Here is a 24,609-nt window from a genome sequence, read left to right as displayed (position 1 = left end):
AGTCCAACCATTGGTTCAGCTTGCCTAATATTGCCTGGCAGTGGAATGCCAGGGTCTCAGGCAGAGGTATTTCCCATCACCTACTACCTAAGATGTTAAACCGGAGTACCTGGGGATTGAACTGGGGTCTTTCTGGATGCAAAGCATGCACTCTGTCACTGGGCTATGGTCTTTGATTAAATGCACTGCCAAAATACCTGAGTAGTTACATAGGAACATAGGAAACTGCCATATACTGAGTCAGACCATTGGTCTATCTAGCTCAGTATTGTCTTCACAGACTGGCAGCAGCTTCTCCAAGGTTGCAGGCAGGAATCTCTCTCAGCCCTATCTTGGAGAAGCCAGGGAGGGAACTTGAAACCTTCTGCTCTTCCGAGAGCGGCTTCATCCCCTGACGGGAATATCTTGGAGTGCTCACACATCAAGTTTCCCATTCAGATGCAACCAAGGCAGACCCTGCTTAGCTATGCAGACAAGTCATGCTTGCTACCACAAGACCAGCTCTCCTCTCAGTTAGTGTGTGTGTGTGTGTGTGTGCGTGCGTGCGCGCGTGCGCGTGCCTGTAGGGGTACAGCAGATGTTTTAGACTTCTCAAAGCTCGGGTCTAAGATCTGCATTTTGGTTTTCAGGCCAGGGATAGAGTGGCACAAGAATCAAGTTTTTCTATCTGCAAGGGTTTTTCATTTCTAGCATGCTATTACCCACTCTGAGCGTTTGAGATGGGTGGGCTGTAATTCCAACAAACAAGTATAAATGCACAGGCAAATCCATCCTCAGTTAGGCACAGCACTATCCCTTATAGGAGAGCTTTTAACGTCATGATTGGGAAGGGAATGAAGCCCGTTACACAGCCACCCTCCCTCCTGGAGGATTCAGTTCTCTTTCCTTAATTGTCTGTGAGCATTTGGCTCTTTTATAATCCCCCACTGAGCATTTCATTAACTCTTTACTTTGCTAAATCCTCCCTCACTCCCTCCCACTTCCAAATGAAAAGGGCACAGACAGAAGGAAACAAAAGAGCAGGGGGGAACCTGCATCTCAAATGAACAACAGGATTCAAAAACAGTAGTAAAAATGTGCTTGTGCTCTATCTATACCCTCCCCACCCCCCCACCCAGCGTTCTTCTAATCAGCCTTTGGTAAGTTATTCTGTGTGGACATTCATGGACAGTAGCGGCTTACTTCTCTCCAGCTAATCTTTCCTTGCTTATTCATACCATGAGGTCATTTGCCTTTGCTGGCAACATCACATTGAATCACCCTTTGAGGTATGAATTAAAGACTCGTTTTTAGATCATAAGCAGCAAGAAGCTGGACAGATCCTGCCCTTCACAGTGTGACGGCCTGTGCTGAAAAGATATCCGGAAACTAAAAACTAAGTCAGACAAACAAGCAAGGCTCTATGTGAATAGCTTATACTGCCTGAGCCTATATGCTTTCTTTATTAAAAAATTCAGCCCTCTCTTTTCACTGTAAAAGTGGCCTTGAGGCTGCTTACAATAATAAAATGCAATCGTATAATCAACAGAATTCCAGCCAACAAGGTAAAACGGGAAACCAGCAGGTCAGTAGAAGTCAGTTTCCATGGCCTGGCATCTTTACCATGAGCTAGCTAGTGAGCTAACCTCTGAGTCCAGCAACTCCTGCCTCTTCTTGTTAGACCAAAAAGCCTGAAACTTGGACTATGTCGTCTACTGTCAAGGGCTAGAAGACTCTGCAGATTACCAGAGGGACGGCTGGGATGGCATCTTTACCATCACTCATGTTCAAGAAGAGAAATTAAAATGTTGGCAAAACACTCATTATAATTACTGGAACCCTAGACATCCATCCACAAGGATCTTAATTTCGACCAGGTCTGCATCCTGTGTCTCATGTTGTTTGTTAAGGGGTCAGTGCTCAACTTCATCTTAAAATATCTTTGTTTTCTTTCCCTCCTGGTGTTAAAATAACAAGAGAACTAATACCAAGTGGCATTATAGACAGCTTATAGGCAGCTTATGCAGTTTTATTTTTTAAGCAACCTTAGATAATCTCTGATAAGATTAATGTATGTAGTAAGAGAATTCAGAAGTGTGTCAGGATGCGAGGTTAATAAAATTAAATCAGACCTGTTAGAAATTGACTAAAGAAATAAAACAAGTGAACAAAACTAAGAGGAAGGATTGAAAATAACAAATCCCTAGGGAAACAGTTCTCCAGGGAAGTTAAAAATTTAGTTGACACAAACCCCTGATAAACATAATTAGACAAAAGATGCAGAAGTGGATGGATTTAACAGAGTCTCATGGAAGGAGAGGATTCCAGTAATTACATCTAATGTCTAGCTAACATTTTATTTTTCTTCTTGAAAGTGGTGTAAAATGTATCACAAAAGATCTTAACTGGCTTCAACCTATTATAAACCAATATATTTGTCAAAGCTCCTGGAATAAAAGTGAAAACATTGCAACAGAAAATCAAGGGTGCCACTTCCAAACATCTCAGGCTATTATATTGTAGCAATGCTGATTGCTCTGCCAAGATGGTGGGAATCTAAGGAGGTTAGTACATACTGGGACATTGAGCAACTTGGATTCCATATATCAGTGAAAGAATTGACATACTAGACAAAACAGGCAGACTGAAGGTCAGTGTAAGATCTCACCTTATAAGAAATGCTGTTATAAAATATATCCTGGGATAAGTTTAATAAGAAGTTCTGGTAAGAACTAATCCACCTACTTTTCTTTCACTATAATTGTAATTGATAATTGCCATCTTAAAATGCATGTACTTTTTGTTATTACACACCAAATGCAATATGCAGGTACAATACAACAGTAGTCTCCAGAGTCTTGTCTGTAAAAACAGGATGCACCGTGCATAGGTGGAGGATGGCAATCTATATATATAATTCTCCTGGGTGTGCCTTGGAATGTGCGTCCCAGTGCCCAGCTGATTGGCTGGGTGGCAGATGCGCCTGATTGGCTGAGGCGCACACAGGAGGATTGGTCGTCACAGCAGTGGCGGGCCTGGCTGTGGAGGCCAGAGGTGGCGGTGGGCCCGGCCGCGGAGGCAAGGCCCAGGAGGGGGGGAAGAAGGGGGGGAGAAGTGGCAGTGGGGAGGAGATGCGGCTGGGCCCGGAAGCGGAGACTGGGGCAGAAGGTGGCAGGGGGGAGAGGTAACCGCCGGCCTCAAAGAGTGCACAGATGCTCTGTGCGGGGTCAGCTAGTGAGATAATTATTTCATTATAAAACACGCCTTTGAAATGTTCCTATGGGGAACATGTACCAAATTAGATCCAAATTGGTCCAGGCACTGCAAAGCTGTGAGGGCAAACACACACACAACCACCATCTTGAGTTGAGTTCTGGAATTCATTTATGGGATATCTAGGTTTAATATCCTCTATAATCTGAACATGTATATCAAGTTTGGTGCAAATCAGTTAGGTGGTTCAGAAGTTATTTATTTATTCATTCATTCATTCATTCATTTTTACATTTATATCCCGCTCTTCCTCCAAGGAGCCCAGAGTGGTGTACTACATACTTGAGTTTCTCCTCACAACAACCCTGTGATGTAGGTTAGGCTGAGAGAGACGTGACTGGCCCAGAGTCACCCAGCTAATATCATGGCTGAATGGGGATTTGAACTCGGGTCTCCCCAGTCCTAGTCCAGCACTCTAACCACTACACCCACTTCCACCTCGAATGTTCACATGCCTGCCATCTTGAACTGGGGTGGATGACATCATCATAACAAACTCCATTGAGGTGTCCCTATGTTGCTACAATAATACCAAATTTGGTCCAAAGAGGTCCAGACATTACAAAGTTGTTGGAGGACACACACAGACAGCAAGGTGATCTCATAAGACTACTTGCCATGAAGGAAGTAGGCTAAAAAATAATCTGTGTCCATTTCTGTCTTCTATAAATATTACAATATACCATAAAGTCATGGTTAATTTATCATTGACCCACTTCCTAAAGTTGCTGAAGTGGAAGAGAAAGAATTTGATGCAGTTCTAAAGGTGACATGTCAGTTACAGGTTTGTAACACTGTGGGCGGCTTCACACATCACAGGGCAACTAAGTAGGAGAAAACTGTCAGTTCCCAGAGACATGCAAGCATGCACTCTTGGTACTGCCACTGCTTCCATGTTGTCTGAAGTCACCAATGGCGGCTGGAGAATGTTGAGTCCCCTCCACCACCCAACATTCTCCGCCCAACTTTAAATAATAGTTTAAACATTGGGCAATAGAGGGGACCCTTCACAGACTGGCAGCGGCTTCTCCAAGGTTGCAGGCAGGAATCTCTCTCAGCCCTATCTTGGAGACGTCAGGGAGGGAACTTGAAACCTTCTGCTCTTCCCAGAGCGGCTCCATCCCCTGAAGGGAATATCTTACAGTGCTTACACTTTTAGTCTCCCTTTCATATGCAACCAGGGCAGACCCTGCTTAGCTAAGGGCACAAGTCATGCTTGCTACCACAAAACCAGCTCTCCTCTCCTGGAAGCATACAATCACTGGGAACCAGCAATTTTCTCCTATTTGCTTGCCCCCATTACATACGAAGCCGCCCATAGAAAAATTAAAAGTAAAATGCAATATCAACCACCTCTGTATTTTTAATATCTGCAGATCAAGCTCATGGTTGTGAGGGTGTGAAGAGAGTATGGAGTAATGCAAGATTTGACCTTTCCTCCCCACAAATGTTTTGATAACACTAATAATATTTAAAAGGCTGCTTGCAGAAAACTATATTAAACTGGTTACTCTACGAAGATAAATACAAGAGGAAATGGGGGAAGATCTGGGGGAAGGTATAGCAACGACAGCACAATGGAAATATATTTGTAGGATGAATCCTAATACATCCTCAAACATGACAATAAAGGAAAACTTATGACATTTTATTCCAAGAATAATAAAGATGTAGGGCAACACTTCAGGTAGATTATGGTGATACCTTTTGAAAGATGCAAACTTTTTGCATATCTGGTAGCACTGCACAATCATACAAAGCTTGTGGTGTGAAGTTCTGAAAATAATACAGGAAATTACTACGGAACCTACTTTGTATGCCAGAGGTAATATTATTGAATGATCTGCGAAAAATGTATGAAAGGCAAATAAGGTGCTGATGAGTAATTTATTGGCTCGTGCAAAAATGATTGTTGCCAAAACCTGGAAATGCCTCATGAAACCATCAGTTGACAAATGGTGTGGGAAAGTACGGAATGACGTGATTCTGTGTAAGTTAACTGTGATTATTAAGATGTGGAGGTAGATATTAAACAATGGCTATTTGGGGGAAACTGCTTTGGGGGAACAAGGGAGTAAATTTGTACTTTTCTGAAACAGAAATGATCCCCGGGAGAATACATAAGCATGCATGCCGTCAGTGTTGTAGATCAGATAGCATGTTATTTAACCCAGTTGCACATATGGTTGGCTGATTTATTTCACAATATTTGTTTGTGAAATATGCTTATTGTATAAAGTATGCTCTTTTTAGAAAAAATGAATGAATTTTAAAGTATGTCAGCATCTACAGCAATCCTTATTTCCTGCAGAGCAGGAGTTTCTAAACTTGAGTCCCCAGATGTTTCTGGGCAACCCCCATCATCCACAATCACAATGGTGGGGATGAGAGGATAAAGCTTTATTTAGATCTGTAATACTGTCATCCGTAGTGAGAGTAAAATGTTAGATGATTCCATTTGGGGAGTGCCTGTCCACACATATTCAGATTTTGCCTGGTAATCTGTTCACTGCAATAACTGGGAAAACTTGTGTTGTGTGGCACCATCCACCGTCATGGCAAACTATTCCATATATGGATGTTCATTTTCCAATAGTTTGTTGTAGGTGGAAAGCACTGCATCTGCAAGGTAGAGCTACACTGAACACCACTGTCAGTATGACAATTCACCTGCTTTCTTGTCCGCTCCCTGAACCATTTCTTTCAAACCTGAACAGTTCCAGTCCATATGTCAGGCAATATAGTTGGAGTAATTTTCATCCGTTTTAAGGCACTGGATATATTGTAACTAAGAAGCACTTTGGTGCCATTGGTCTCATACACTGGGCTATCCATGGTCTCATACAAATACTATCCAAGGCCGGGGGTCAGTGACCAAGCTGGGGCCTCTGCCCCAGATGGCATCTATATGTTGGTGGGCGTTTTGGAAGACCTCAGACAGCTCCAAAGGAAGCACTATCTGTAAAGGGTTCAGGACCTCTGATCGCTCCAAGCAGGCAAGAGAGCTGCACAGAACAGGGTAATCTGGATGTTCCCCCGGAGATGTTTGAAGCTGACTGTCAGTTTATATAGCTACTACCCAAGCAGAGTGGTCTGGCCCTATCCCTTCCTTGGGCCCGACTCTGTAGTTTGAAGGGGCCTTGCCTGCTGATTTTGTGGACGTTGGCTCTGACAGCACTGAGGGACTTCTGCTTGGATTGACAGGGCCTAAGGGGCTCTTCCAAGTTGGAGGTGGAATGTTAAGAGCCCCTAGAGTTAAAGAGTTAAAGAGCCCCTGGTGGCGCAGTGGTAAAACTGCCGCCCTGTAACCAAAAGGTTACAAGTTCAATCCTGACCAGGGGCTCAAGGTTGACTCAGCCTTCCATCCCTCCGAGGTCGGTAAAATGAGTACCCAGAATGTTGGGGGCAATATGCTAAATCATTGTAAAACGCTTAGAGAGCTTCGGCTATAGAGAGGTATATAAGTGTAAGTGCTATTAAGGCTGTACTTTTGGGTTCTGGTGGAGATGCTGGATCTGGTTCCACTGATGCAGCAGGGAGGAGGCGGGTCGGCTCCGAAGGTGTGTAGTTGCCCAAAGTCTGGGTCCTAGGATCTTCCCACCTGTTTCATCCCTGTCTGCCTCATCTCCCAGTCTGGGATTCCAGATCTGAGGTCAGAACACATGCCAGATATATACAATGGTTCTAGATTTCTGTAAGCATACTTCTTTATTGCTGTCTTTCATAATTGTGACTTATCTGGTATTGTGTTATACACACTCTGATGCATCAGTGGCACTTAAAACTTTCTTTGGATGACCTTGTAAAAGAATGCACCATGGCTGAATACTCGCCTTAGAAGAGGCAGTATGTACGGAATTGGAAATATAGGATAAATGTTTGAATTGTCCTCTTCTGACAGGGCACTCTGAGGAGCATTTATTTGATCTTGGCCTTGCATAATGTTTTAGTTTTGCACAGCTGTGGAAAATGTTGTCTCTGGCAGGGCAACCGCCTCTGTGGAGATAGGAACCTATACAGTTCTAGTATATTACCTGTGCTGTCTTTATAGACATTAGTTATGCCCTGAGAGACTGACTGCCACCTTCAGGATTGTTGTTGTTGTTGTTGTTGTTGTTGTTGTTGTTATTACATTTATATCCCGCTCTTCCTCCAAGGAGCCCAGAGCGGTGTACCACATACTTGAGTTTCTCTTTCACAACAACCCTGTGAAGTAGGTTAGGCTGAGAGAGAAGTGACTGGCCCAGAATCACCCAGCTAGTTTTTTTATGGCTGAATGGAAATTTGAACTCGGGTCTCCCTGGTCCTAGTCCAGCACTCTAACCACTACACCACGCTGGCTCTGAGGATGTCTCAACTGCTTCCTGTGAGAATGCTTCTCTTTTGCTGAGAAACTTCCTTGCTCTATTAGCTAGGCGTTTTTGTTTGTTTGTTTACTTCCCCTCCACCCCCAACACTGTTCAGTATTTTGGCAACAGCCGTCGGAGGTTGTCGTAGATTTTGTCACTGGCGTTTGGCTGAGGAACATCTTTGTATTATCTGTGCCCCCCCCCCAATCTCGCGATCTGGGGCTACCAACCCTAGTGAGAACTTGAGGCGCTTCGCACGACTGGTGTGAAGCGCCGTTAGGGTTAGTGCAGGGAACCGTCCCTGGGAGGCGGGATCGGCCGCCCACACGATTGCTGGCTCCGTCACAGAGCCGGCAGGGGCAGTGGGGAAAAGTTCCAGGATGCCCTGCGCAAGCACGCGGGGCATTCTGGAGAGACCCCCGGGGCTGGGAGGCTTGTTTTAGCTTCCTGGCGGGGGTCTCCCCGTGTGCTGTTGTGGCGCAGAGCCATGCCGAGGCAACACACAATCAACTAAACGGCGTTTGCGGAGCGCTCATTCCGCTAACCTCGTTTAAGGGGAGGGGTAATTTTGGTAGGTTGCTGCCAGGAGCCGAGTGGCTCCCCGGGGCAGCAGACAACCAGGAGAAACCGGGCTAGGCTCCCTTAGCGCGATCTTTCCTGGTCGTGGGAATAGCTTCCTTTACATTCAGCCCTCGTTTAAAAGTATTTGTGCCTTTGTGTTTTCACGCTTGTCACTGTCTCCTGTGTCAGATAATGCTTTGAAATCTAGTGTACTTCTGACTGAAGCTCTTGTGCACAGGCAGCACACAACACAGCTGCTGTCACGCCTCGTAAAGTGATGCAAAATGCAAGATGGCTGCTGTACAGGAAGGAACTGAGGAGACAAATGTGTCCTTTTGTAGGCAAAAGTGCAGAGACCTCAACTGAGAGGAAATTATATTCTTTGCTGTAGGGTGGAAGTCTGTGGCTAACCCAAGTTAACTTGACAAGGAGGCACTTTTCAAGTGGTGATTTGCTTATATTTAGCATACGGGAGACTAACTGTCCCTAGTCCACCCTAGCACAACATTCCTTCAGTGGTTGTTGCTGGTGTCTCCTTTGTGCTTTGGTGGGTTTTTTAGATTTTGAGCTTTACTGGGACAGGGAACCAGCCTTTGTTTTCTCTGCTATATAAGCTGCTTTGAAAATTTTGCTGAAAATTTTTATATACACATACACACATATATATGTGCCTTGGTATTTTCACACGTCACTGTCTCCTGTATATTTTATACACACACATACACACACACTTAAAATCAATCTGTGCCAAGATTCGTTTTGTGATCAGCTCTTGTGGTACTTCTGTTGCCACCTGGGGACAATGAGATCCCCACCCCACAGAATGCGACCTCTTTTGGATAAGCTGCTGAATTGTATCAAATGTTTGGGAACACCTGACATGACCAGTGCTCTTTAACTTGTTCATAAATGATTCAGAAGTTGGAGTGAGCAGTGAAGTGGCCACGTCTACAGATGACACTAAACTATTTAGGGCAGTGAAATCCAAAACAGATTGTTAGGAGCTCCAAAAAGATCTCTCCAGACTGGGGGAGTGGGTGACAAAATGGCAAATGCGGTTCAATGTAAGCAAGTGTAAAGTGATGCACGTTGGGGCAAAAAACACCAACGTCACATATACGCTGATGAGATCTGAGCTGTCAGTGACTGACCAGGAAAGAGATCTTGGGGTCGTGGTAGACAACTCATTGAAAGTGTTGACTTAGTGCGCAGAAGCTGTGAAAAGGGCCAATTCCATGCTAGGGATCATTAGGAAGGGGATTGAAAATAAAAATGCTAATATTATAATGCCCTTACACAAATCTTTGGTGTGGCCACATTTGGAGTACTGTGTAAAATTCTAGCTACCGTAACTTAAGAAGGGCATTGTAGAACTGGGAAAAGTGCAGAAGAGGACAACCAAGATTATCAGGGTCCTGGAGCACCTATCTTATTTATTTAACATTTTTTATTTAACATGTTTTTGTTTTGTTTGTTTGTTTGTTCGTTTGTTTTTATGAGGCTAGGCTACAGCATCTGGGGCTTTTCAGTTTGGAAAAGAGGCTACTACATGGCAATATCATAGAGGTACTGTATATAAAATTATGCATGGAGTAGAGAGAGTGGACAGAGAGAAAATTTTCTCCCTCTCTCACAACCCCAGAACCAGGGGTCATCCCATGAAACTGAAGGCCAGGAAATTTAGGAGCAACAAAAGGAAGGACTTTTGTTTTTCACACAGCATGTAATTAATCTATGGAATTCTCTGCCACGGGATGTGGTGATGGCCACTAGCTTAGATGGCTTTAAAAGGGGCTTAGACACATTCATGGACAACATGTCTATCAATGGCGACTTTTCTGGTGACTATAGACCACCTCCAGCCTCAGAGGCACAATGCCTGTCAATACCAGTTGCAGGATTCCCTGTTATTTACATGCCTGATTCACTGGTTAGCATGTCAGCCACAGTGGAACCTTACAGTACTGTAGACTACAAATGGATACTTGGGTGGACTGAGGGTCGGACATGGTCCCAATTTTGAATTAAGTTATGATAAAAAACTTGCCTACAATTTCACCCATGAGGGGGGGAAATGTTTTCGTTGAAGCAGACGACATACTTTGCTATGTCTCTCTTTTTAGCCTACTTTCAAGTAGTCTTATGAAATCACCTGGCATTCCGTGTGTGTGTGTGTCCTCGCCACCCCACCATCAACTTTGCAATACCTGAAATTATCTTTAAAAGTTTCAGGGGAGCAACAGCAGGAGAGAGGCCTCACCTCTTGCCTGTGAGCTCCCCAGAGGCATATGGTGGGCCACTGTGTGAGACAGGATGCTAGACTAGATAGGCCTTGAGCCTGATCCAGCAGGGCTTTTCTTATGTTCGTAAGTATCTCCAGAGAGGCAACTCTCTTCTGAACAACTCTCTTCCTAAACGGTTTGGGCCCGGGGTATTTGAGGGACCGCCTGCTCCCAAGGGTTGCTGCCCGCTTAACTAGGACATCTGAGGGGGCCCTGCTCCGGGTGCCGACAATGAGGGAGGCCCGGCTGTCGTGCACTTGGGACAGGGCCTTCTCTGTTGCTGCCCCTAGACTCTGGAATGCTCTCCCGGTGGCCGTTCGTTCCTCGGACTCCATCACAGTTTTTAGAAAGCTTTTAAAGACTTGGCTTTTTACCCAGGCTTTTACATAATCGTCTTTTACTGCTGTTCTTGTGTGTTTTTATCTGTTGTCTTGTTTTTATGCTTGTTTTTAGCTTGATGTTTTTACTGCTTTTTGCTGTATGTTTTTAATTTTTGTAAACCGCCTTGGGGTTTTCTTTTAACGAAAGGCAGTATAAAAATGTAAAAATAAATAAAATAAATAAAATAAAACAATGGCCAAAGAAGAACCATTGCCGTGCCTGCCCCACACCTCAGATGTCAGAGCAGCCCTTCAGGGTTGCTTTCAATCCACAAAGATGTCTCCTCTTGGATTTTGTGTGCAAACACGCAACCAAAAATTGGAAGCATGCCTGACTCTCAAATGAATAGGTAGGTAGGTAGGTAGGTAGGTAGGTAGATGTCAGCTCCTGGTGACCACAGAGCCCTGTGGTTGTCTTAGGTAGAATACAGGAGGGGTTTACCATTGCCATCTCCCGTGCAGTATGAGATGATGCCTTTCAGCATCTTCCTATATCGCTGCTGCCCAATATAAGCATTTCCCATAGTCTTGGAATACAAGCCTAGTGGGAACAATGACAATCTGTGCTATTTCTTCAGTAACTTCAACAATCTCCCTCCCTCCCTCCCTCCCTCTCTCTCTCATACACACACCTCTGTAAGTGGCCCAGTGAAAAAGAATTTGAGATCTTTTGCTCATCACCCAGTCATTTATGACAAATGTTCCCATCAGTGCCATGTACTGCCACAGTTCCACTAAGAAGTAATTCACTCGGTATGTGCAGGGCTGACATTGGTATCTTAGGAATTTGACTATTAGCATTGTCAAGGATTAACAAGATGATATGAAAACAAATGGTGAGCTATTGAGAGGGGTTTCTTATGATTAACTCCAAGCACCTCATTTGTCTTTGACCTCCTTGTGAAGTAAGAGGAGGAACGCTTACATTTGTATCTGTTCTCTCTCTCATTCATTTACTCTCCCATCCAACAGCCTTCTTAATCAATTCCTTTATGCAATTGAAGGCCAGGCAGCATGAAGAACTGAAGAAAGAAAAGAGTCCTGTATATAGATTGCCCAAATTTTGTCAAGACAAGTAAAGGACGTGCAAATAACTTGATTCATGCTTCAGCTCTGTTGTTAAAACAAGCAGTGTGAAAATTAAGTTTTTAGTAGACATTTGCTGATGCTCCTGGGGGAAACTGGCCAGGGAGGTTATGGCTACACTAGGCCTGCTAACTAGCATGCAGGGGAGGGGGCTGTATTCTGAAGACATGCTGAGTAGCAAATGGCACAACTGCAGCACTCAGGAAGAACCACTGCCTTCTATCACTCCAAAGCTGGAATTGATTTAAACTGTTTATTTATTGCATCCATGTCTCTCACTTTTCTTCCAAAAAAGATCAGATTCCCATCTGATTCACATGCATCAATTTACCAATACAAATGGGTAAAGTAAAGTAAAGTGCGCTGTTGAGTCAGTGTCGACTCCTAGTGACCACAGAGCCCTCTGGTTGTCTTTGGTAGAATACAGGAGGGGTTTAGCATTGCCAACTCCCATGCACTATGAGATGATGCCTTTCAGCATCTTCCTGTATCGCTGCTGCCTGATATAGGTGTTTCCCATAGTCTGGGAAACATACCAGCGGCTATTCGAACCAGCAACCTCTGGCTTGCTAGTCAAGTCATTCCCACTCTGTGCCATTAGGTGAGTAGCACATCTCAAATCAAGCTGATTTAGAGGGCCAACCTGGATTTGATTAAATGCGTTTGGAAATACTGAGAAATCAAAGCAATACCTATAATATTTTTGTCTGAAGTCATAACGGGATGAACTTCCAGAGATGGTAGAACCTTATTAGGGCTGGATGCTGGGGCAGCCCAAGTTATTTATTTATTTAACACAATTTTATACCGCCCCCAAACACAAGTTCCCTGGGTGGTTAACAATCTAAAAACAACAACAATTAAAACACAAACACAATGAAAACAGTTTACAATGCGGATAAAAAACCTCTAAAATGTAAAACTTTAAAATAAACACCTGATTAAACAGGTATGTTTTCAGGTCCTTCTTAAAAATATCCAGAGAAGGGGAAGCTCTAATTTCATTAGGAAGCACATCCCAAAGTCTGAGTGCAACCCTAGAAAAGGCCCGGTTTCGAGTCTCCACCAACCGAACTGATGGCAAACGCAACTGGACCTCCCCAGATGATCTTAATGGGTGGCAGGGTTCATGAGGAAGAAGGCATTCTCTTAAATACCTTGGACCCAAGCCATTCAGGCATTTATAGGTAATAACCAGCACTTTGTATTTTGCCTGGAAACGTATTGGCAGCCAGTGCAGGTCTTTTAAAATGGGTATAATATGATCTTTCTGGAGACCAACCTGGCTGCCAAATTCCATACCAGCTGCAGTTTCTGGACTACGCACAAAGGCAGCCCAACGTACAGCACATTGGTCAAGTCTGAATGATACCAGCATACGCACCACTGTTTTAAGGTCATTTATCTCCAGAAATTGATGTAGCTGGTGTATTAGCCAAAGCTGATAAAAAGCACTCCTGGCTACTGCCTCAACCTGAGAGATCAGGGAGAGGTGGGTCTAGAAGTATTCGCAGATTACACATTGTAGTGCCTGAGGTGAGATGCCAAATGCTGCCTAGCCACCAACGAAAGTTGACACCAACAGCCTTCTCTCCTCTCCCTGTGCTTCTTGCGAGCCTTGCAAGGAATGTGAAAGGCATGCGTTGCAAAGTTTGCAAGAGCCAGATCAGTCTGGAAGAATGGCTCTGATGGCAGTGGAGGGGAGCTATCTTGCCCCCCTGCTGGGCACCCCAGTATTGTGCTGCCTGGGGCAACTGCCTCACTCTGCTTCATGAAAGGGCTGCCCCCTGGCTTGATGCCACCCCGATTTCCAGTAGGCAGGTCCAGGGATTTCTGAATGTAATTTTGAAAGTCCTCTAAGAACCTTTTTCCTTTACTTGGATGCTTGAAGGCACGGTACGGTAGCTCCTTCTGAGAGGACTTTGACCGCTTCCCCCAAGTTGCAGGCAGATAGGTGCTAGGGTTTCTCAGAAGGAGGTGCACCCTCTTTTAACTTGAGACATTATTTCTATGTCCCTTCTACGTCCATTTTTTTGCTCTGCTTTGCTTCAATGTTAGGAAATATGGAAATCTCTTCTGAGAGGACTTTGCTCCCCTCCCCCAAGTTGAAAGTAGATAGGTCCAATAATTTCTGAGGGGGTGCACCCCCTTTTAACTTGAGAGGCCATTTCTATGACCCTCCCTCAAAGCACTGTGATTTGAAGGGAACGAAGTTGCAGATCAACCTACTGCAGAATACTTTCAGCAGCTTCAAGCCTGAAAAACCATTCCCTCATTGGCCAGCTAGAGACATCATTCTGAGAACTCTCCTTTCCCCTCACTGCTTGCTATATATGGAAGATCACCCCATTCCCAGACAGTAAGAAAAAGATACAAAGATTTGACATAAACAAACATACAAAGGGGGTAAATGCAATACCAGTTCGATGCAGGGTACACCAGACAATGTTTTATTTATTTTCATGTATTTAACATATTTATATAACGCCCAAAACGCAATCCAATGTTGCATTAGATTTGCCCTGCTGCCGTATCAGATCCGATACGACACAAAATTGTCCAAGATACCTTGCATCAAATTGGATCCGATAACTGCTCCAATGCATCACACAGGCCTAATGCATAGGAATCCCAGGCTGTCTCATATCCAGGAATTGACCAGATTCAGACTTGCTTAGCTTCAGCAAGGTTGCTGCGTCACATGCCTTCCAACCATGCCCTGTAACCTACTATTGTTCCAACCCATATGCTATCAGTGCAGGGCAAGGTAGGTTCTTCATTCTCCCCACGGAGGCAGCAGCTCTACATCAAAAGGCCCCAGGCATGCATGGGTTCCATAAATGATACTGCTGGACACTAGGGGTTTCCTTTTAATCTTGTTAATCTATACAAAGAGCCATAGTTGACAACACTCCATCTCCCTCCCTTTTGTGCCCTTGCTGGCCCCTTCTCTTCAGCACGCTATTGATGCCCATATGACACAGACCTGCAGAGATCCACAGGTATGGCCCCTCCCTACCTCAGGTAGTGGGAGATTTCTTGCCGGAGCTGGTAGCCAGCATCCTGTGGCTGGGGATAATAGGATCTGTAGTACAAAAACAACTGGAGGCCCAAAGTTGGGAACGGTTGTCCTATGGAAAGCAAAAAGTTTATTGCTACTGAATTTGCTGGCAGAACTTCAGTGACGATGACTATTCATATACCGTTTTTCAATGAAAAAGTCCTCAAAGAGGTTTACACAGAAAAAGAATTATCAGGAGGAAAAGGTTCCCTATCCTGAAAGGGCTCATGGTCTTAAAAAATACACAAAGGATTCACCAGCCAGCAACAGCCATTGGAGAGATGTTCCTCTGGGGCTGAATACAGCCAGTTGTTCTTCCCATGCTTCATACAAAGAGAATCACCACTTTCAAAAGTGTCTCTTTGTGCCCAGTTAGCAGGGGATGTTCCACCCATTAGGCAGAAGCCAGCCATTATGCAGATGTGCCACTGAGTGTATACTCAACAAGGCCTTGCAGCTCCCTGATATGCGTTCTTGTCCAAATGGCAAACACATTTGTCACACCCACGCTGTACATTTTTAGTAAACTAAACAATGTAACATGCAGAATAAACTAAAATGTAACACACGAAGCAGCCAAAACATCATAGGAACATATGAACATAGGAAGCTGCCATATACTGAGTCAGACCATTGGTCTATCAAGCTCAGTATTGTCTTCACAGACTGGCAGTAGCTTCTCCAAGGTTGCAGGCAGGAATCTCTCTCAGCCCTATCTTGGAGAAGCCAAGGAGGGAACTTGAAACCTTCTGCTCTTCCAAGAGTGGCTCCATCCCCTGAGGGGAATATCTTGCAGTGCTCACACATCAAGTCTCCCATTCAGAAGCAACCAGGGCAGACCCTGCTTAGCTATGGGGACAAGTCATGCTTGCTACCACAAGACCAGCTCTCCTCACGTCCAACCTGTTCCATCAGCCAGCGTTCAAACCGGTTCGGAGGTCGGGGGGGTTGTTTTAAGTTGGCCATGAGCGTGACGATGCAGATTGGGGTGCGAGCAGGAAAGCGGCGGGGCGGGGGCTGACAGGTAAGCAGCACATTCCCTGTCCCTTAAAGCAGTCCCGTCCCTGCCAGGAGTGCATGAACAGTTTTTGCACATCCCTACAAAGAGCTGCTGGGCAGGTGTGAACCTGACAGCCCCTGAGCAGTAGTTCTTGCACTAAACCAGCTATAAATTGCCAGTGCAAATATAAGCAACTTCGAGGCTATTTCATGAATAAAAATTTCAGCCTTAATTCGAGATTCCGACGAAGGGCTAAAAACTACATATTGTGCTCTGCCCATTATTAGAGCTGACAGGCTTGTATTTTATTTGGTAAATAGCAACTGGTGGAGGGGGCTGTTTGGACTGTAAAGTGCCCCTGCCACACTCCCAAGCTGGATCAGCCCCTTTCCCACAGCTGCTATTTACTGAGTGGAAAACAAGTCCTTCATCCCTCCTAACAGGGTTTGCATAAAAAGTAGTCATGGCCCTAAAAATCCACACAAGTAACTCATAACAACTTTGGAGTTGCCACCGAGTTAAATTAGGTTTGACATGACGATACTTCCTCCTACTGATATCAGCAATAAACATATGCTCATGTTGCTTTTAGTTTCTTACAGGAAAATTAGATGGAAGGGAAATCAGACTGAGTGTCCTAGGAACATATTTGGCTATGGGGATATTATTATGCACTGTCACGCACCAATACTGTAACCTATCTCCTCCTCCTGTTTGACATTATCCTTTGTTCCAGTATCATAATCTGTTGCTACGGAAACAACTATGATGTCACACAGTGAAGATTATGGATGCCTTGAACAGGAAGGAAAGGTATATTAAATGGGGGAGGAAAGGCACCTACAAATTGCTGTTTGGACCCAGATCTTTCAGGAACTGTGTGTGTTAAGAGGAAAACAAGACAATGGCTTTTAGTAGCCAAGAGTAGCACAGCGTCCATAAAAAGCTCTTGTGCCATGAACTTTAACTGTGTTTCATAAATTCACCTCACTCAAAAGTGTTTTGCAGTTTCCCAGAACCAGTTATTTTCTAGACCTTATTACAAAGCATGGCTCCTTTGTACTTACTATTCCCAGCTAACCACAGAGCCCCATCTGTATGGAGTCTCTCATCACTAAAGGTAAAGTGTGCTGTCAAGTCCATTTTGACTCCTGGCTCCACAGAGTCCTGTGGTTGTCCTTGGTAGAATACAGGAGGGGTTTACCATTGCCTCTTCCCACAAAGTATGAGATGATGCCTTTCAGCATCTTCCTGTATCGCTGCTGCCCGATATCGGTGTTTCAATGGGGATTCGAACCATCAACCTTCTGCTTGTTAGTCAAGCATTTCCCCGCAGCGCAACTTAAGGTGGTTCTCTCATCACTAGCAGTGCTTAAAGCAGAGCTGTGCAAACCTGCCCCTGTTTTTGGACTACAACTCCCAGCATCCCCAGATGTTGGGAGCTGTCGTTCAGGAACAGCTAGAGGGCCAGGTTTGCCCATCTCTGGCTTAAAGATACAAAAATGCCTTGAGTAATGGAAATTAGAACCTACTTTCTGTCTGCACCAGTAAAACGTTTGGGAACCACTGTAGCAAAATAATGCTGCTAGAATGAATTAAGAACCATTAACATTTCCTCTTATGCTCTGTTATGAAGCACAGCTTTGTTGACAAGTGTGTTTTTAGACCTGATATAATTGGAAGAAAACTGTATTTTGGTCCCAGTGTGGTCTTGCTTGTACGGAATTTTCTAGGCATCTGCAAAACCACAGTAAAAATTCAGCTTTTCAGCTTTTCCTGAGCAGAACCAAATTGAGTTTTGGCTGGTTCTTGTACCACCTATATGCATTCAATATTTTCGGTTTCTCTTTAGGGCCTCATATTTCAAGCTTTAGGGCCTCAAATTTCACAGTTGCACAGCACCATGGTTTTTGTAGTTTTGAGGCTGAATAAGTAGGCATTCTTGCCCATGCATATTTCTTAGGCAAATATGTTAAAATAATGCAAGAATGAACATAGTTTGGTGCAAAAAGGTCCAAGTATGACAAGAATGCAAATACTGCCAACGTTGCATAGTTGGCCCATGTAAATGCAACTCAAAGGCACATTCACCCCACCCCCAAAACTGCAGGCTTTGGAGTGAATGCCAGGAAGCTTCAGTCAGGATTCAGAAATGATAGAACTACAATATTCAACCCAAATTACAGATTTTTCACATTTCAGCATCAAGTCTACTGTAAAGCATTCACAAATAAACCAGTCAAATTTGCTGGCCAATACACACAAGAAGTTTATATGCAGTCATCTTGGTGCAGTTCTTGGATTGGCTTAATGGCTGCCACTGAACCTAATGTTAATAACAAACATGTATTTCATTATTTTATGGCGTTATGCATTTTCATGGTTCTGCATACTTCCCTTAGGTATATACCAGACATGGGTTAAAATTAGGGATGTGTATGAACTGGTGTGGTGCTCCTATTCTGAAGTGCCGAACCGGTTCAGAGGTCTGGCATTCGGGCCAGTTCAGGGGCGGGGGGTTACCTTTAAGGAGCAGGTAGGGTGCCCATCCCTCTCCCGCCGGCACTGTCCCCCAAAATGCTGGCGTGGGGCTGCTGTGTACCTCTTTGCAGCCCTGGTCAGTGTCGTATCGGAAGTAGCGGGTACTCACGTGCACGGAACACAGATGCACCCGCCACTTCTGATACGATGCTGAACAGGGCTGCAAGGAGGTATGCAGAAGCCCTGTGCCAGCGTTTTTGGGAACAGCACTGGCGGGGGAACCATGGCAGGGGAGGGATGGGCACCCTCCCTGCTCCTTAAAAGGTAACCCCCCCTCCCAGGAGTGCACAAACCCGTTCGTGCACAGCCCTAGTTAAAATCGCAATTTGTAGCTTTCATTCTACCACAGGAGAACACAGAATAAGCATCCTCCATTCTAACAGGCCAGCAAAAGCATCAATCCAAAATGGTCAGTGACAGTCACATATAATTGAAGCTGATGGAAGGCCTGTACGGGCAGATGTTCATTCTTCTACCAATAAATTATGGAGGGGAGGCAGGTACAAACTGGACCTGCCCCTGACCTCCACATGGTCATCTTATTGTCTTCCTATAGTTTATACATATTTCAGACCTCTAGTTTTTACAGCACTACACACATATTTAGTCCAGAAACCAAAACTAATCCCACCACATACACCTCGCCCCAGGTATTCCAGTAATGATTATAATAAATCTCTATGGGCCTCTTAACTTCAGTTTAAGGAAGTTAAATTAAGAAAATCTAATAAATCTAATAAATAAATAAATAATAAATAAATAAATAAATAAAAATGCCTCCTTCTTCATAAGTCTCATCACTTATTAAGATCTTCTGAGGAAGTCCATCGACAGCTGCCATTGGCTCCTCTGGTGGTGACTAGGGGTCAGTCCTTTTCTGCAGCCGCCTTGAGACTTTGGAATGCACTTCCTGCCGGGCCGAGAGCTTTACTGTCTCTAGTGGCCCTTAGAAGAGCTCTTAAGACACATTTGTTTAATCAAGCCTTTGGCTAGCTGTAAGTTGGTTTTACTGTTTAATTGTTTTAATTGTTTAAGGTTTTTATGTGATTTTATTGTTTTAATCTTTGTGTAATTCACCATGAGATGCAAGTTTTTAGCGGTATATAAATGTGCCATATAAATAAATAAATAAAATATTTCTGTATATATTTTTTCACCTAAATATACAACCCAATCCCTTTGGAAAAGTCTTCTTAGCAAAACTCCCCTGATCCTCCTTTTCCCCCTTCTCCCATTTATTTCAATTTAAGTTTCTCTTACTACTCCTTCATTATTTTTTATTAATTATTATTATTATTATTATTAATGCTCATTTTATCCCCTACTAATAAATGCATGTATATATGTCTGTATTTTTCAGGTGGTGGAATTCTTTTCTAGGTCTAAGTATAGGATAGACAGACACCATTCTTCTAAGCAATCACTTGTCTTCCACGCCTGTATTGTTCTTACCTGCTGCAGGGAGCTTAATCAAAACAAGACCAGCCCAGATTCTCAAATACCACAGATTAATTGTCGGTGCATTTAATGCCTGCTTTGTTTGTTAGCTTGTGGTATGACAACGTGATTTGCGTTGTTAAATATCTGCAGTATTAAATATCTGCTGGTTGTCTGATGGATTATATGGTACTGACGTTTCTGGACACTGCCATGTCGCTATGAAGTGGTGGAGTAAAAATCATTGCAATAAAAAATGATACATATCAGTCATATGAAGCTGCCTTATATTGAAACAGGCCACTGGCTCATCTTGCTCAGAATCATCTACTCTGCTTGGCATTGGCTGTCCAGAAGAGGATCTTTCCCAGCTCCACCTGGAGATAGCAGGACTGAACCTGAGGCCTTCTCCTTGCCAAGCATGTGCTCTACCACTGAGCTACACTACACTCCCAGGGAGGAATGATATATGGAGCACTGTTGTAGCAGCTCCAAAAGTTTCATAGTTCAGATTCAGTTCAGTAAATATCCTCCGACATTCCGAAGCTCCATCAAATCTCTACTAAATGCCAAACTTGCATGCCAAACTTATGAAACTCGCCTGCAGCATTAAGGGATTGCAGACCTATGTACAGCCACTTGGGAATATTCCAAGTAAGCATGCTTTGGATGGGGCTATAAATAACCTTTATTTCCCCCGTTTTACCACAAATGCTTTTTATTCAGACCTCAGCTAAAGGCAGGATCCAGTGGCCTGAATGTCCCAGACTCTGAGATTTAGGTCATGTGCAACCTACCAGGTAACCTACACATCTTTATTCAGAAGCAAGTCCCAAAGAGATTAGTGGTACTTACTTCCAGTCAGATAAAGGTGCACATACCTGCACTCTTAGCTGCTCCGGACTTGCAATAACTTGGGATCAATGAGACACTTCATGTGGGTAAAAGAAAATATGACTCCAAATCTGCAGAAGCTTACAGGGGTAAGTCAAAAAGAGCTACCCTCTTCCTCTCTCTTCTGTTTCCTACCAGAAGAATACGACGGACATTTATATACCACTTTTCAACAGAAGTTTCCAAAGTGGTTTAGATAGACAGACAGACAGACATGTAGATATTATTTATTTATTATTATTATTATTATTATTATTAATTCAATTTTATACCGCCCTTCCAAAAATGGCTCAGGGCGGTTTACACAGAGAAATAATAAATAAATAAGATGGATCCCTGTCCCCAAAAGGCTCACAATCTAAAAGAAACATAAGACAGACACCAGCAACAGTCACTGGAGGTACTGTGCTGGGGGTGAATAGGGCCAGTTACTCTCCAGGGTGGATTTGATTTAAATCAAACTGATTTAAATCACGATTTAAATCACGATTTAAATCACTAGCAGGGTGGATAAAAATCAAAAAAATCCGATTTAAATAAAAAAAATCGGATTTTTTAAATTTAAATCGGATTTTTTTTATTTAAATCAGATTTTTTTGATTTTTATCCACCCTGCTAGTGATTTAAATCATGATTTAAATCGTGATTTAAATCGTGATTTAAATCAGTTTGATTTAAATCAAATCCACCCTGTTACTCTCCCCCTGCTAAATAAAGAGAATCACCACGTTAAAAGGTGCCTCTTTGCCAAGTTAGCAGATAGATAGAAAGAAAGAAAGAAAGAAAGAAAGAAAGAAAGAAAGAAAGAAAGAAAGAAAGAAAATGGCTCCCTCTCCCTAAAGGGCTCACAATCTAAAAAAGAAACATAAGATAGGAAGGATGCTGTGTTGGAGATGGATAGGGCCGGTTGCTTTCCCCCTGCTAAATAAAGAGAAACACCACTATGAAAAGGTGCCTCTTTGCTCAGTTAGCAGCGAAGAGGCAACTGAGCCTCATTAACTGTTGTCTTTCAGTATCTCATTTCAATATATTATTTCTGTTTATCAAATTAGAGCATCAGACTCCTAATTATAATTCTAAATCTTTAAAATTAGAATTCTGCATATGTAAGTTCCATGAATAATACCTGGAAAGGAGTCACCTGTTATCTAGGTAATAGCCAGATCCTTGGCCATAGCACTGATTGAGCTGAAGGGATGGTTATTACGTGTTTGAGTGACTTCCTCTTGTTGTCTGTTATTATCACAATGCAGAAGCTTTTGATAGAAAAGAGAATATTTCATCAAAGTACCTTGATGTTTTCTCTCTCTGAGCTAAAAGGTTTTAAATGTAGCAGGCCAGTTAGTCAACACAGCATCTGTCCCAAAATGTCTGGGAATGCACTTATTTGAATAACGTCACCATAACTGTGATAACTGCATACCCATTTCAGGTTCAATGGAATCTCTGCCATTGCAAGTCCTGGAATCCAATTGACTTAACAACACATGCCCCATGGGCAGCTGGGAGAGTTCAAAAAACAGCAACAGGAAATAGCTTACATCTGTGCAATATAATCTGTGCTACCTATTTGTTCGTAATCCTCCTGACATCATTTTCCTGTTTGTTGGTCCCATCTTTGACCTTTTCCAGTCTTTGCTTTAGGTCAGTGCTGATGGCCCCTGATTATGCTAGGGCCAAACTGCATCTTACATTAAGCCCATTAAGACTCAGGCTTAAAAGCAGAGATGTCTCTTTTTACACAAAAAGCACCTGTCAGGGAAGGGGAGAGGGGATGCTGACCAGGACCATGTGGAGGCAGGGCCAACACTTCCTCCCTATGCCCACCAAACCCCAAAGTGATAATTGGCTCAGGATTTTCAACAAGAAAATGGTGCAGAGGGGAAGTGTTAATTCCCATTCCCATACATGTGGTCCCAAACTGTATCAATTGCCCCTCCCCGCTGGAAGCTGCTTTTTGTGAAAAATATACACTCCCTCTTTCAATAGACACTTTCACTTCCCCCCTTCCCTACCCCAACTGCAGTTAAAAGCAAACCAAGATCAGTCATGATGTCTGAACTGACAGATCTTGGCTTATTCTTTGAAATCCTTGAAATTTCATTGTTGAAATAAACATATTAAAATAAACTGAGATCTGAACCCAAGGTTTGCAGTGGATTTCAGATTGTGGTTTATTACAAGGAAATTGGGAAGAAGAAACCATGATCAGGTACTTTGGATACAATGACCGATATTGGTTTGATTCAAACCGCAATCAGAAGTAGAGTTCTCCTGAGGTGCACGCTGGCAGAGGAGAAGGGAGAGCATGTTCCCGTGCCTCGGGGATATTGCACAGAACTCAAAATTTAACTGTAGTTCTGTGTGATGTCTGAACCAGCCCATGGGTTCTTCTTTTCATTGGTGACTGTAAAACAACATCAACATTATTTTGCATCACATGAAGAAGACTGTAATCTGCTCATCTGTTAACGGGCACTATGATGGACATTGAATGTGAGCTGGGTTATTGATGTGTTCTTCTGCAGGATGAGAGCATATATCTACAGGATATCTTATATGCTTCTGATTTGCAATCAGGTTGATTTTATTTCCTGTTTCTTGTTTCATTGCTTTTGCCTTTGCTGTTATTTTAGGTGGGTTGTTGTTGTTATTATTATTGTTATTATTATTATTATTATTATGACCAATGGCTGAAAGAAATACATTTGGATTGAGCTGTTAAATGTTACTACTTCTCATACAGGAGGAAAATCATTCCTATTGTTCATCTGATGTGTTCGCTTTAAAGCATGTAAATACAGTCTAAGGAAAGAAAAGAGGGAAAACATAACAAAAAGAAATACAGACAGGTGACGTGGCAATGTTGGGTTCCTGTTCTGGCCCAGATGTAAACTTCCCTCGTCCTTTTTTCTAATACTTTGTAGAGATCTGTTAATCTCGGAGTCCATAGCACAGCAATGCAAAATGACTCCAGATGCAGTGAAAACACCTGCTTATTTCCCCACAATAATATTGGGACCAAATCTACAAGACACTGATGGAGATGCAAATGTCAATGAACTGGACCAGCAGAAACAATGGTTAAGAACACCTTAGGTTGGGTTAAGGCAGAGGTTCCCAACTTTGGGTTATCAGATGTTGTTGGACTACAACTCTCATCATCTCAATGACTAAAGCTCATTCTGGCTGTGGAAGATGGGACCTGTAGTTCAACAATACCTGGAGACCCTGTTTAATGGACGAACTCAGTTAAGGAACTGTTCTGGGTCTCCATGTACAATATTCAAGGCATGGTGGAGTGAGGGGGATTGCACCCACTGGCTCTGCTCTCAGTTTGACTCTCTGAATCCTTATTTGTGCACCCAGAGCCTGTGTATGTAAAATTGTCCACAAATACACACGATTTCAGAACTGGGCCACATCTGGGCCCTGAAGAAACCTCCACTGATGAGGAAGAGAAGCTGGCCCCTGCCAGAATTACCATAATCCCACAGGAACCTCAGTCCTGGAGAAACAGCCAGAGCTGACCCTGCAGAAAGAGCCCAAAACCTTGAGGATGCTACCCATCCAGACCCCAGGCCCTACTTCAGGCCTGCCCAATAGCCCCTGAGGCCCCAAGGGCGATGGTGCCCAGACCAACATCTAGAAATGGCAACATCTAGAACCCACATGGCTGCCTGAGGCCTCCCTTCCAATGGGTCTACTCAGGAGGTGGAGGAAGCAAGTTGAACTGCAGACCTTGGATCAGGGCCAAGCTAACCCC

At 43.5% G+C, this 24,609-nt stretch overlaps 1 protein-coding gene across 4 annotated transcripts in view; it reads right to left on the bottom strand.

The window, feature by feature from the left end:
* The window catches only part of HIPK2 (homeodomain interacting protein kinase 2), a 232,468-nt gene that overhangs the window by 192,145 nt on the left and 15,714 nt on the right, over nt 1–24,609 (bottom strand). Inside the window, exon 1 of one of the 4 annotated variants that reach the window (XM_053256751.1) lies at nt 14,930–14,946. The exons of the other annotated variants lie outside the window; for them this stretch is intronic. The gene's annotated coding sequence lies outside the window, so the exon portion shown is untranslated. Of the gene's footprint in view, nt 1–14,929; nt 14,947–24,609 lie in introns of those variants that run through there. 4 annotated transcript variants of the gene reach the window in all.

Source organism: Hemicordylus capensis, chromosome 5 (assembly GCF_027244095.1).
Source record: "Hemicordylus capensis ecotype Gifberg chromosome 5, rHemCap1.1.pri, whole genome shotgun sequence".
Lineage (NCBI taxonomy): Eukaryota > Metazoa > Chordata > Lepidosauria > Squamata > Cordylidae > Hemicordylus > Hemicordylus capensis.
The sequence above is the reverse complement of the archived record's forward strand: the minus strand, read 5'-3'. Positions and strand labels throughout refer to the sequence as shown.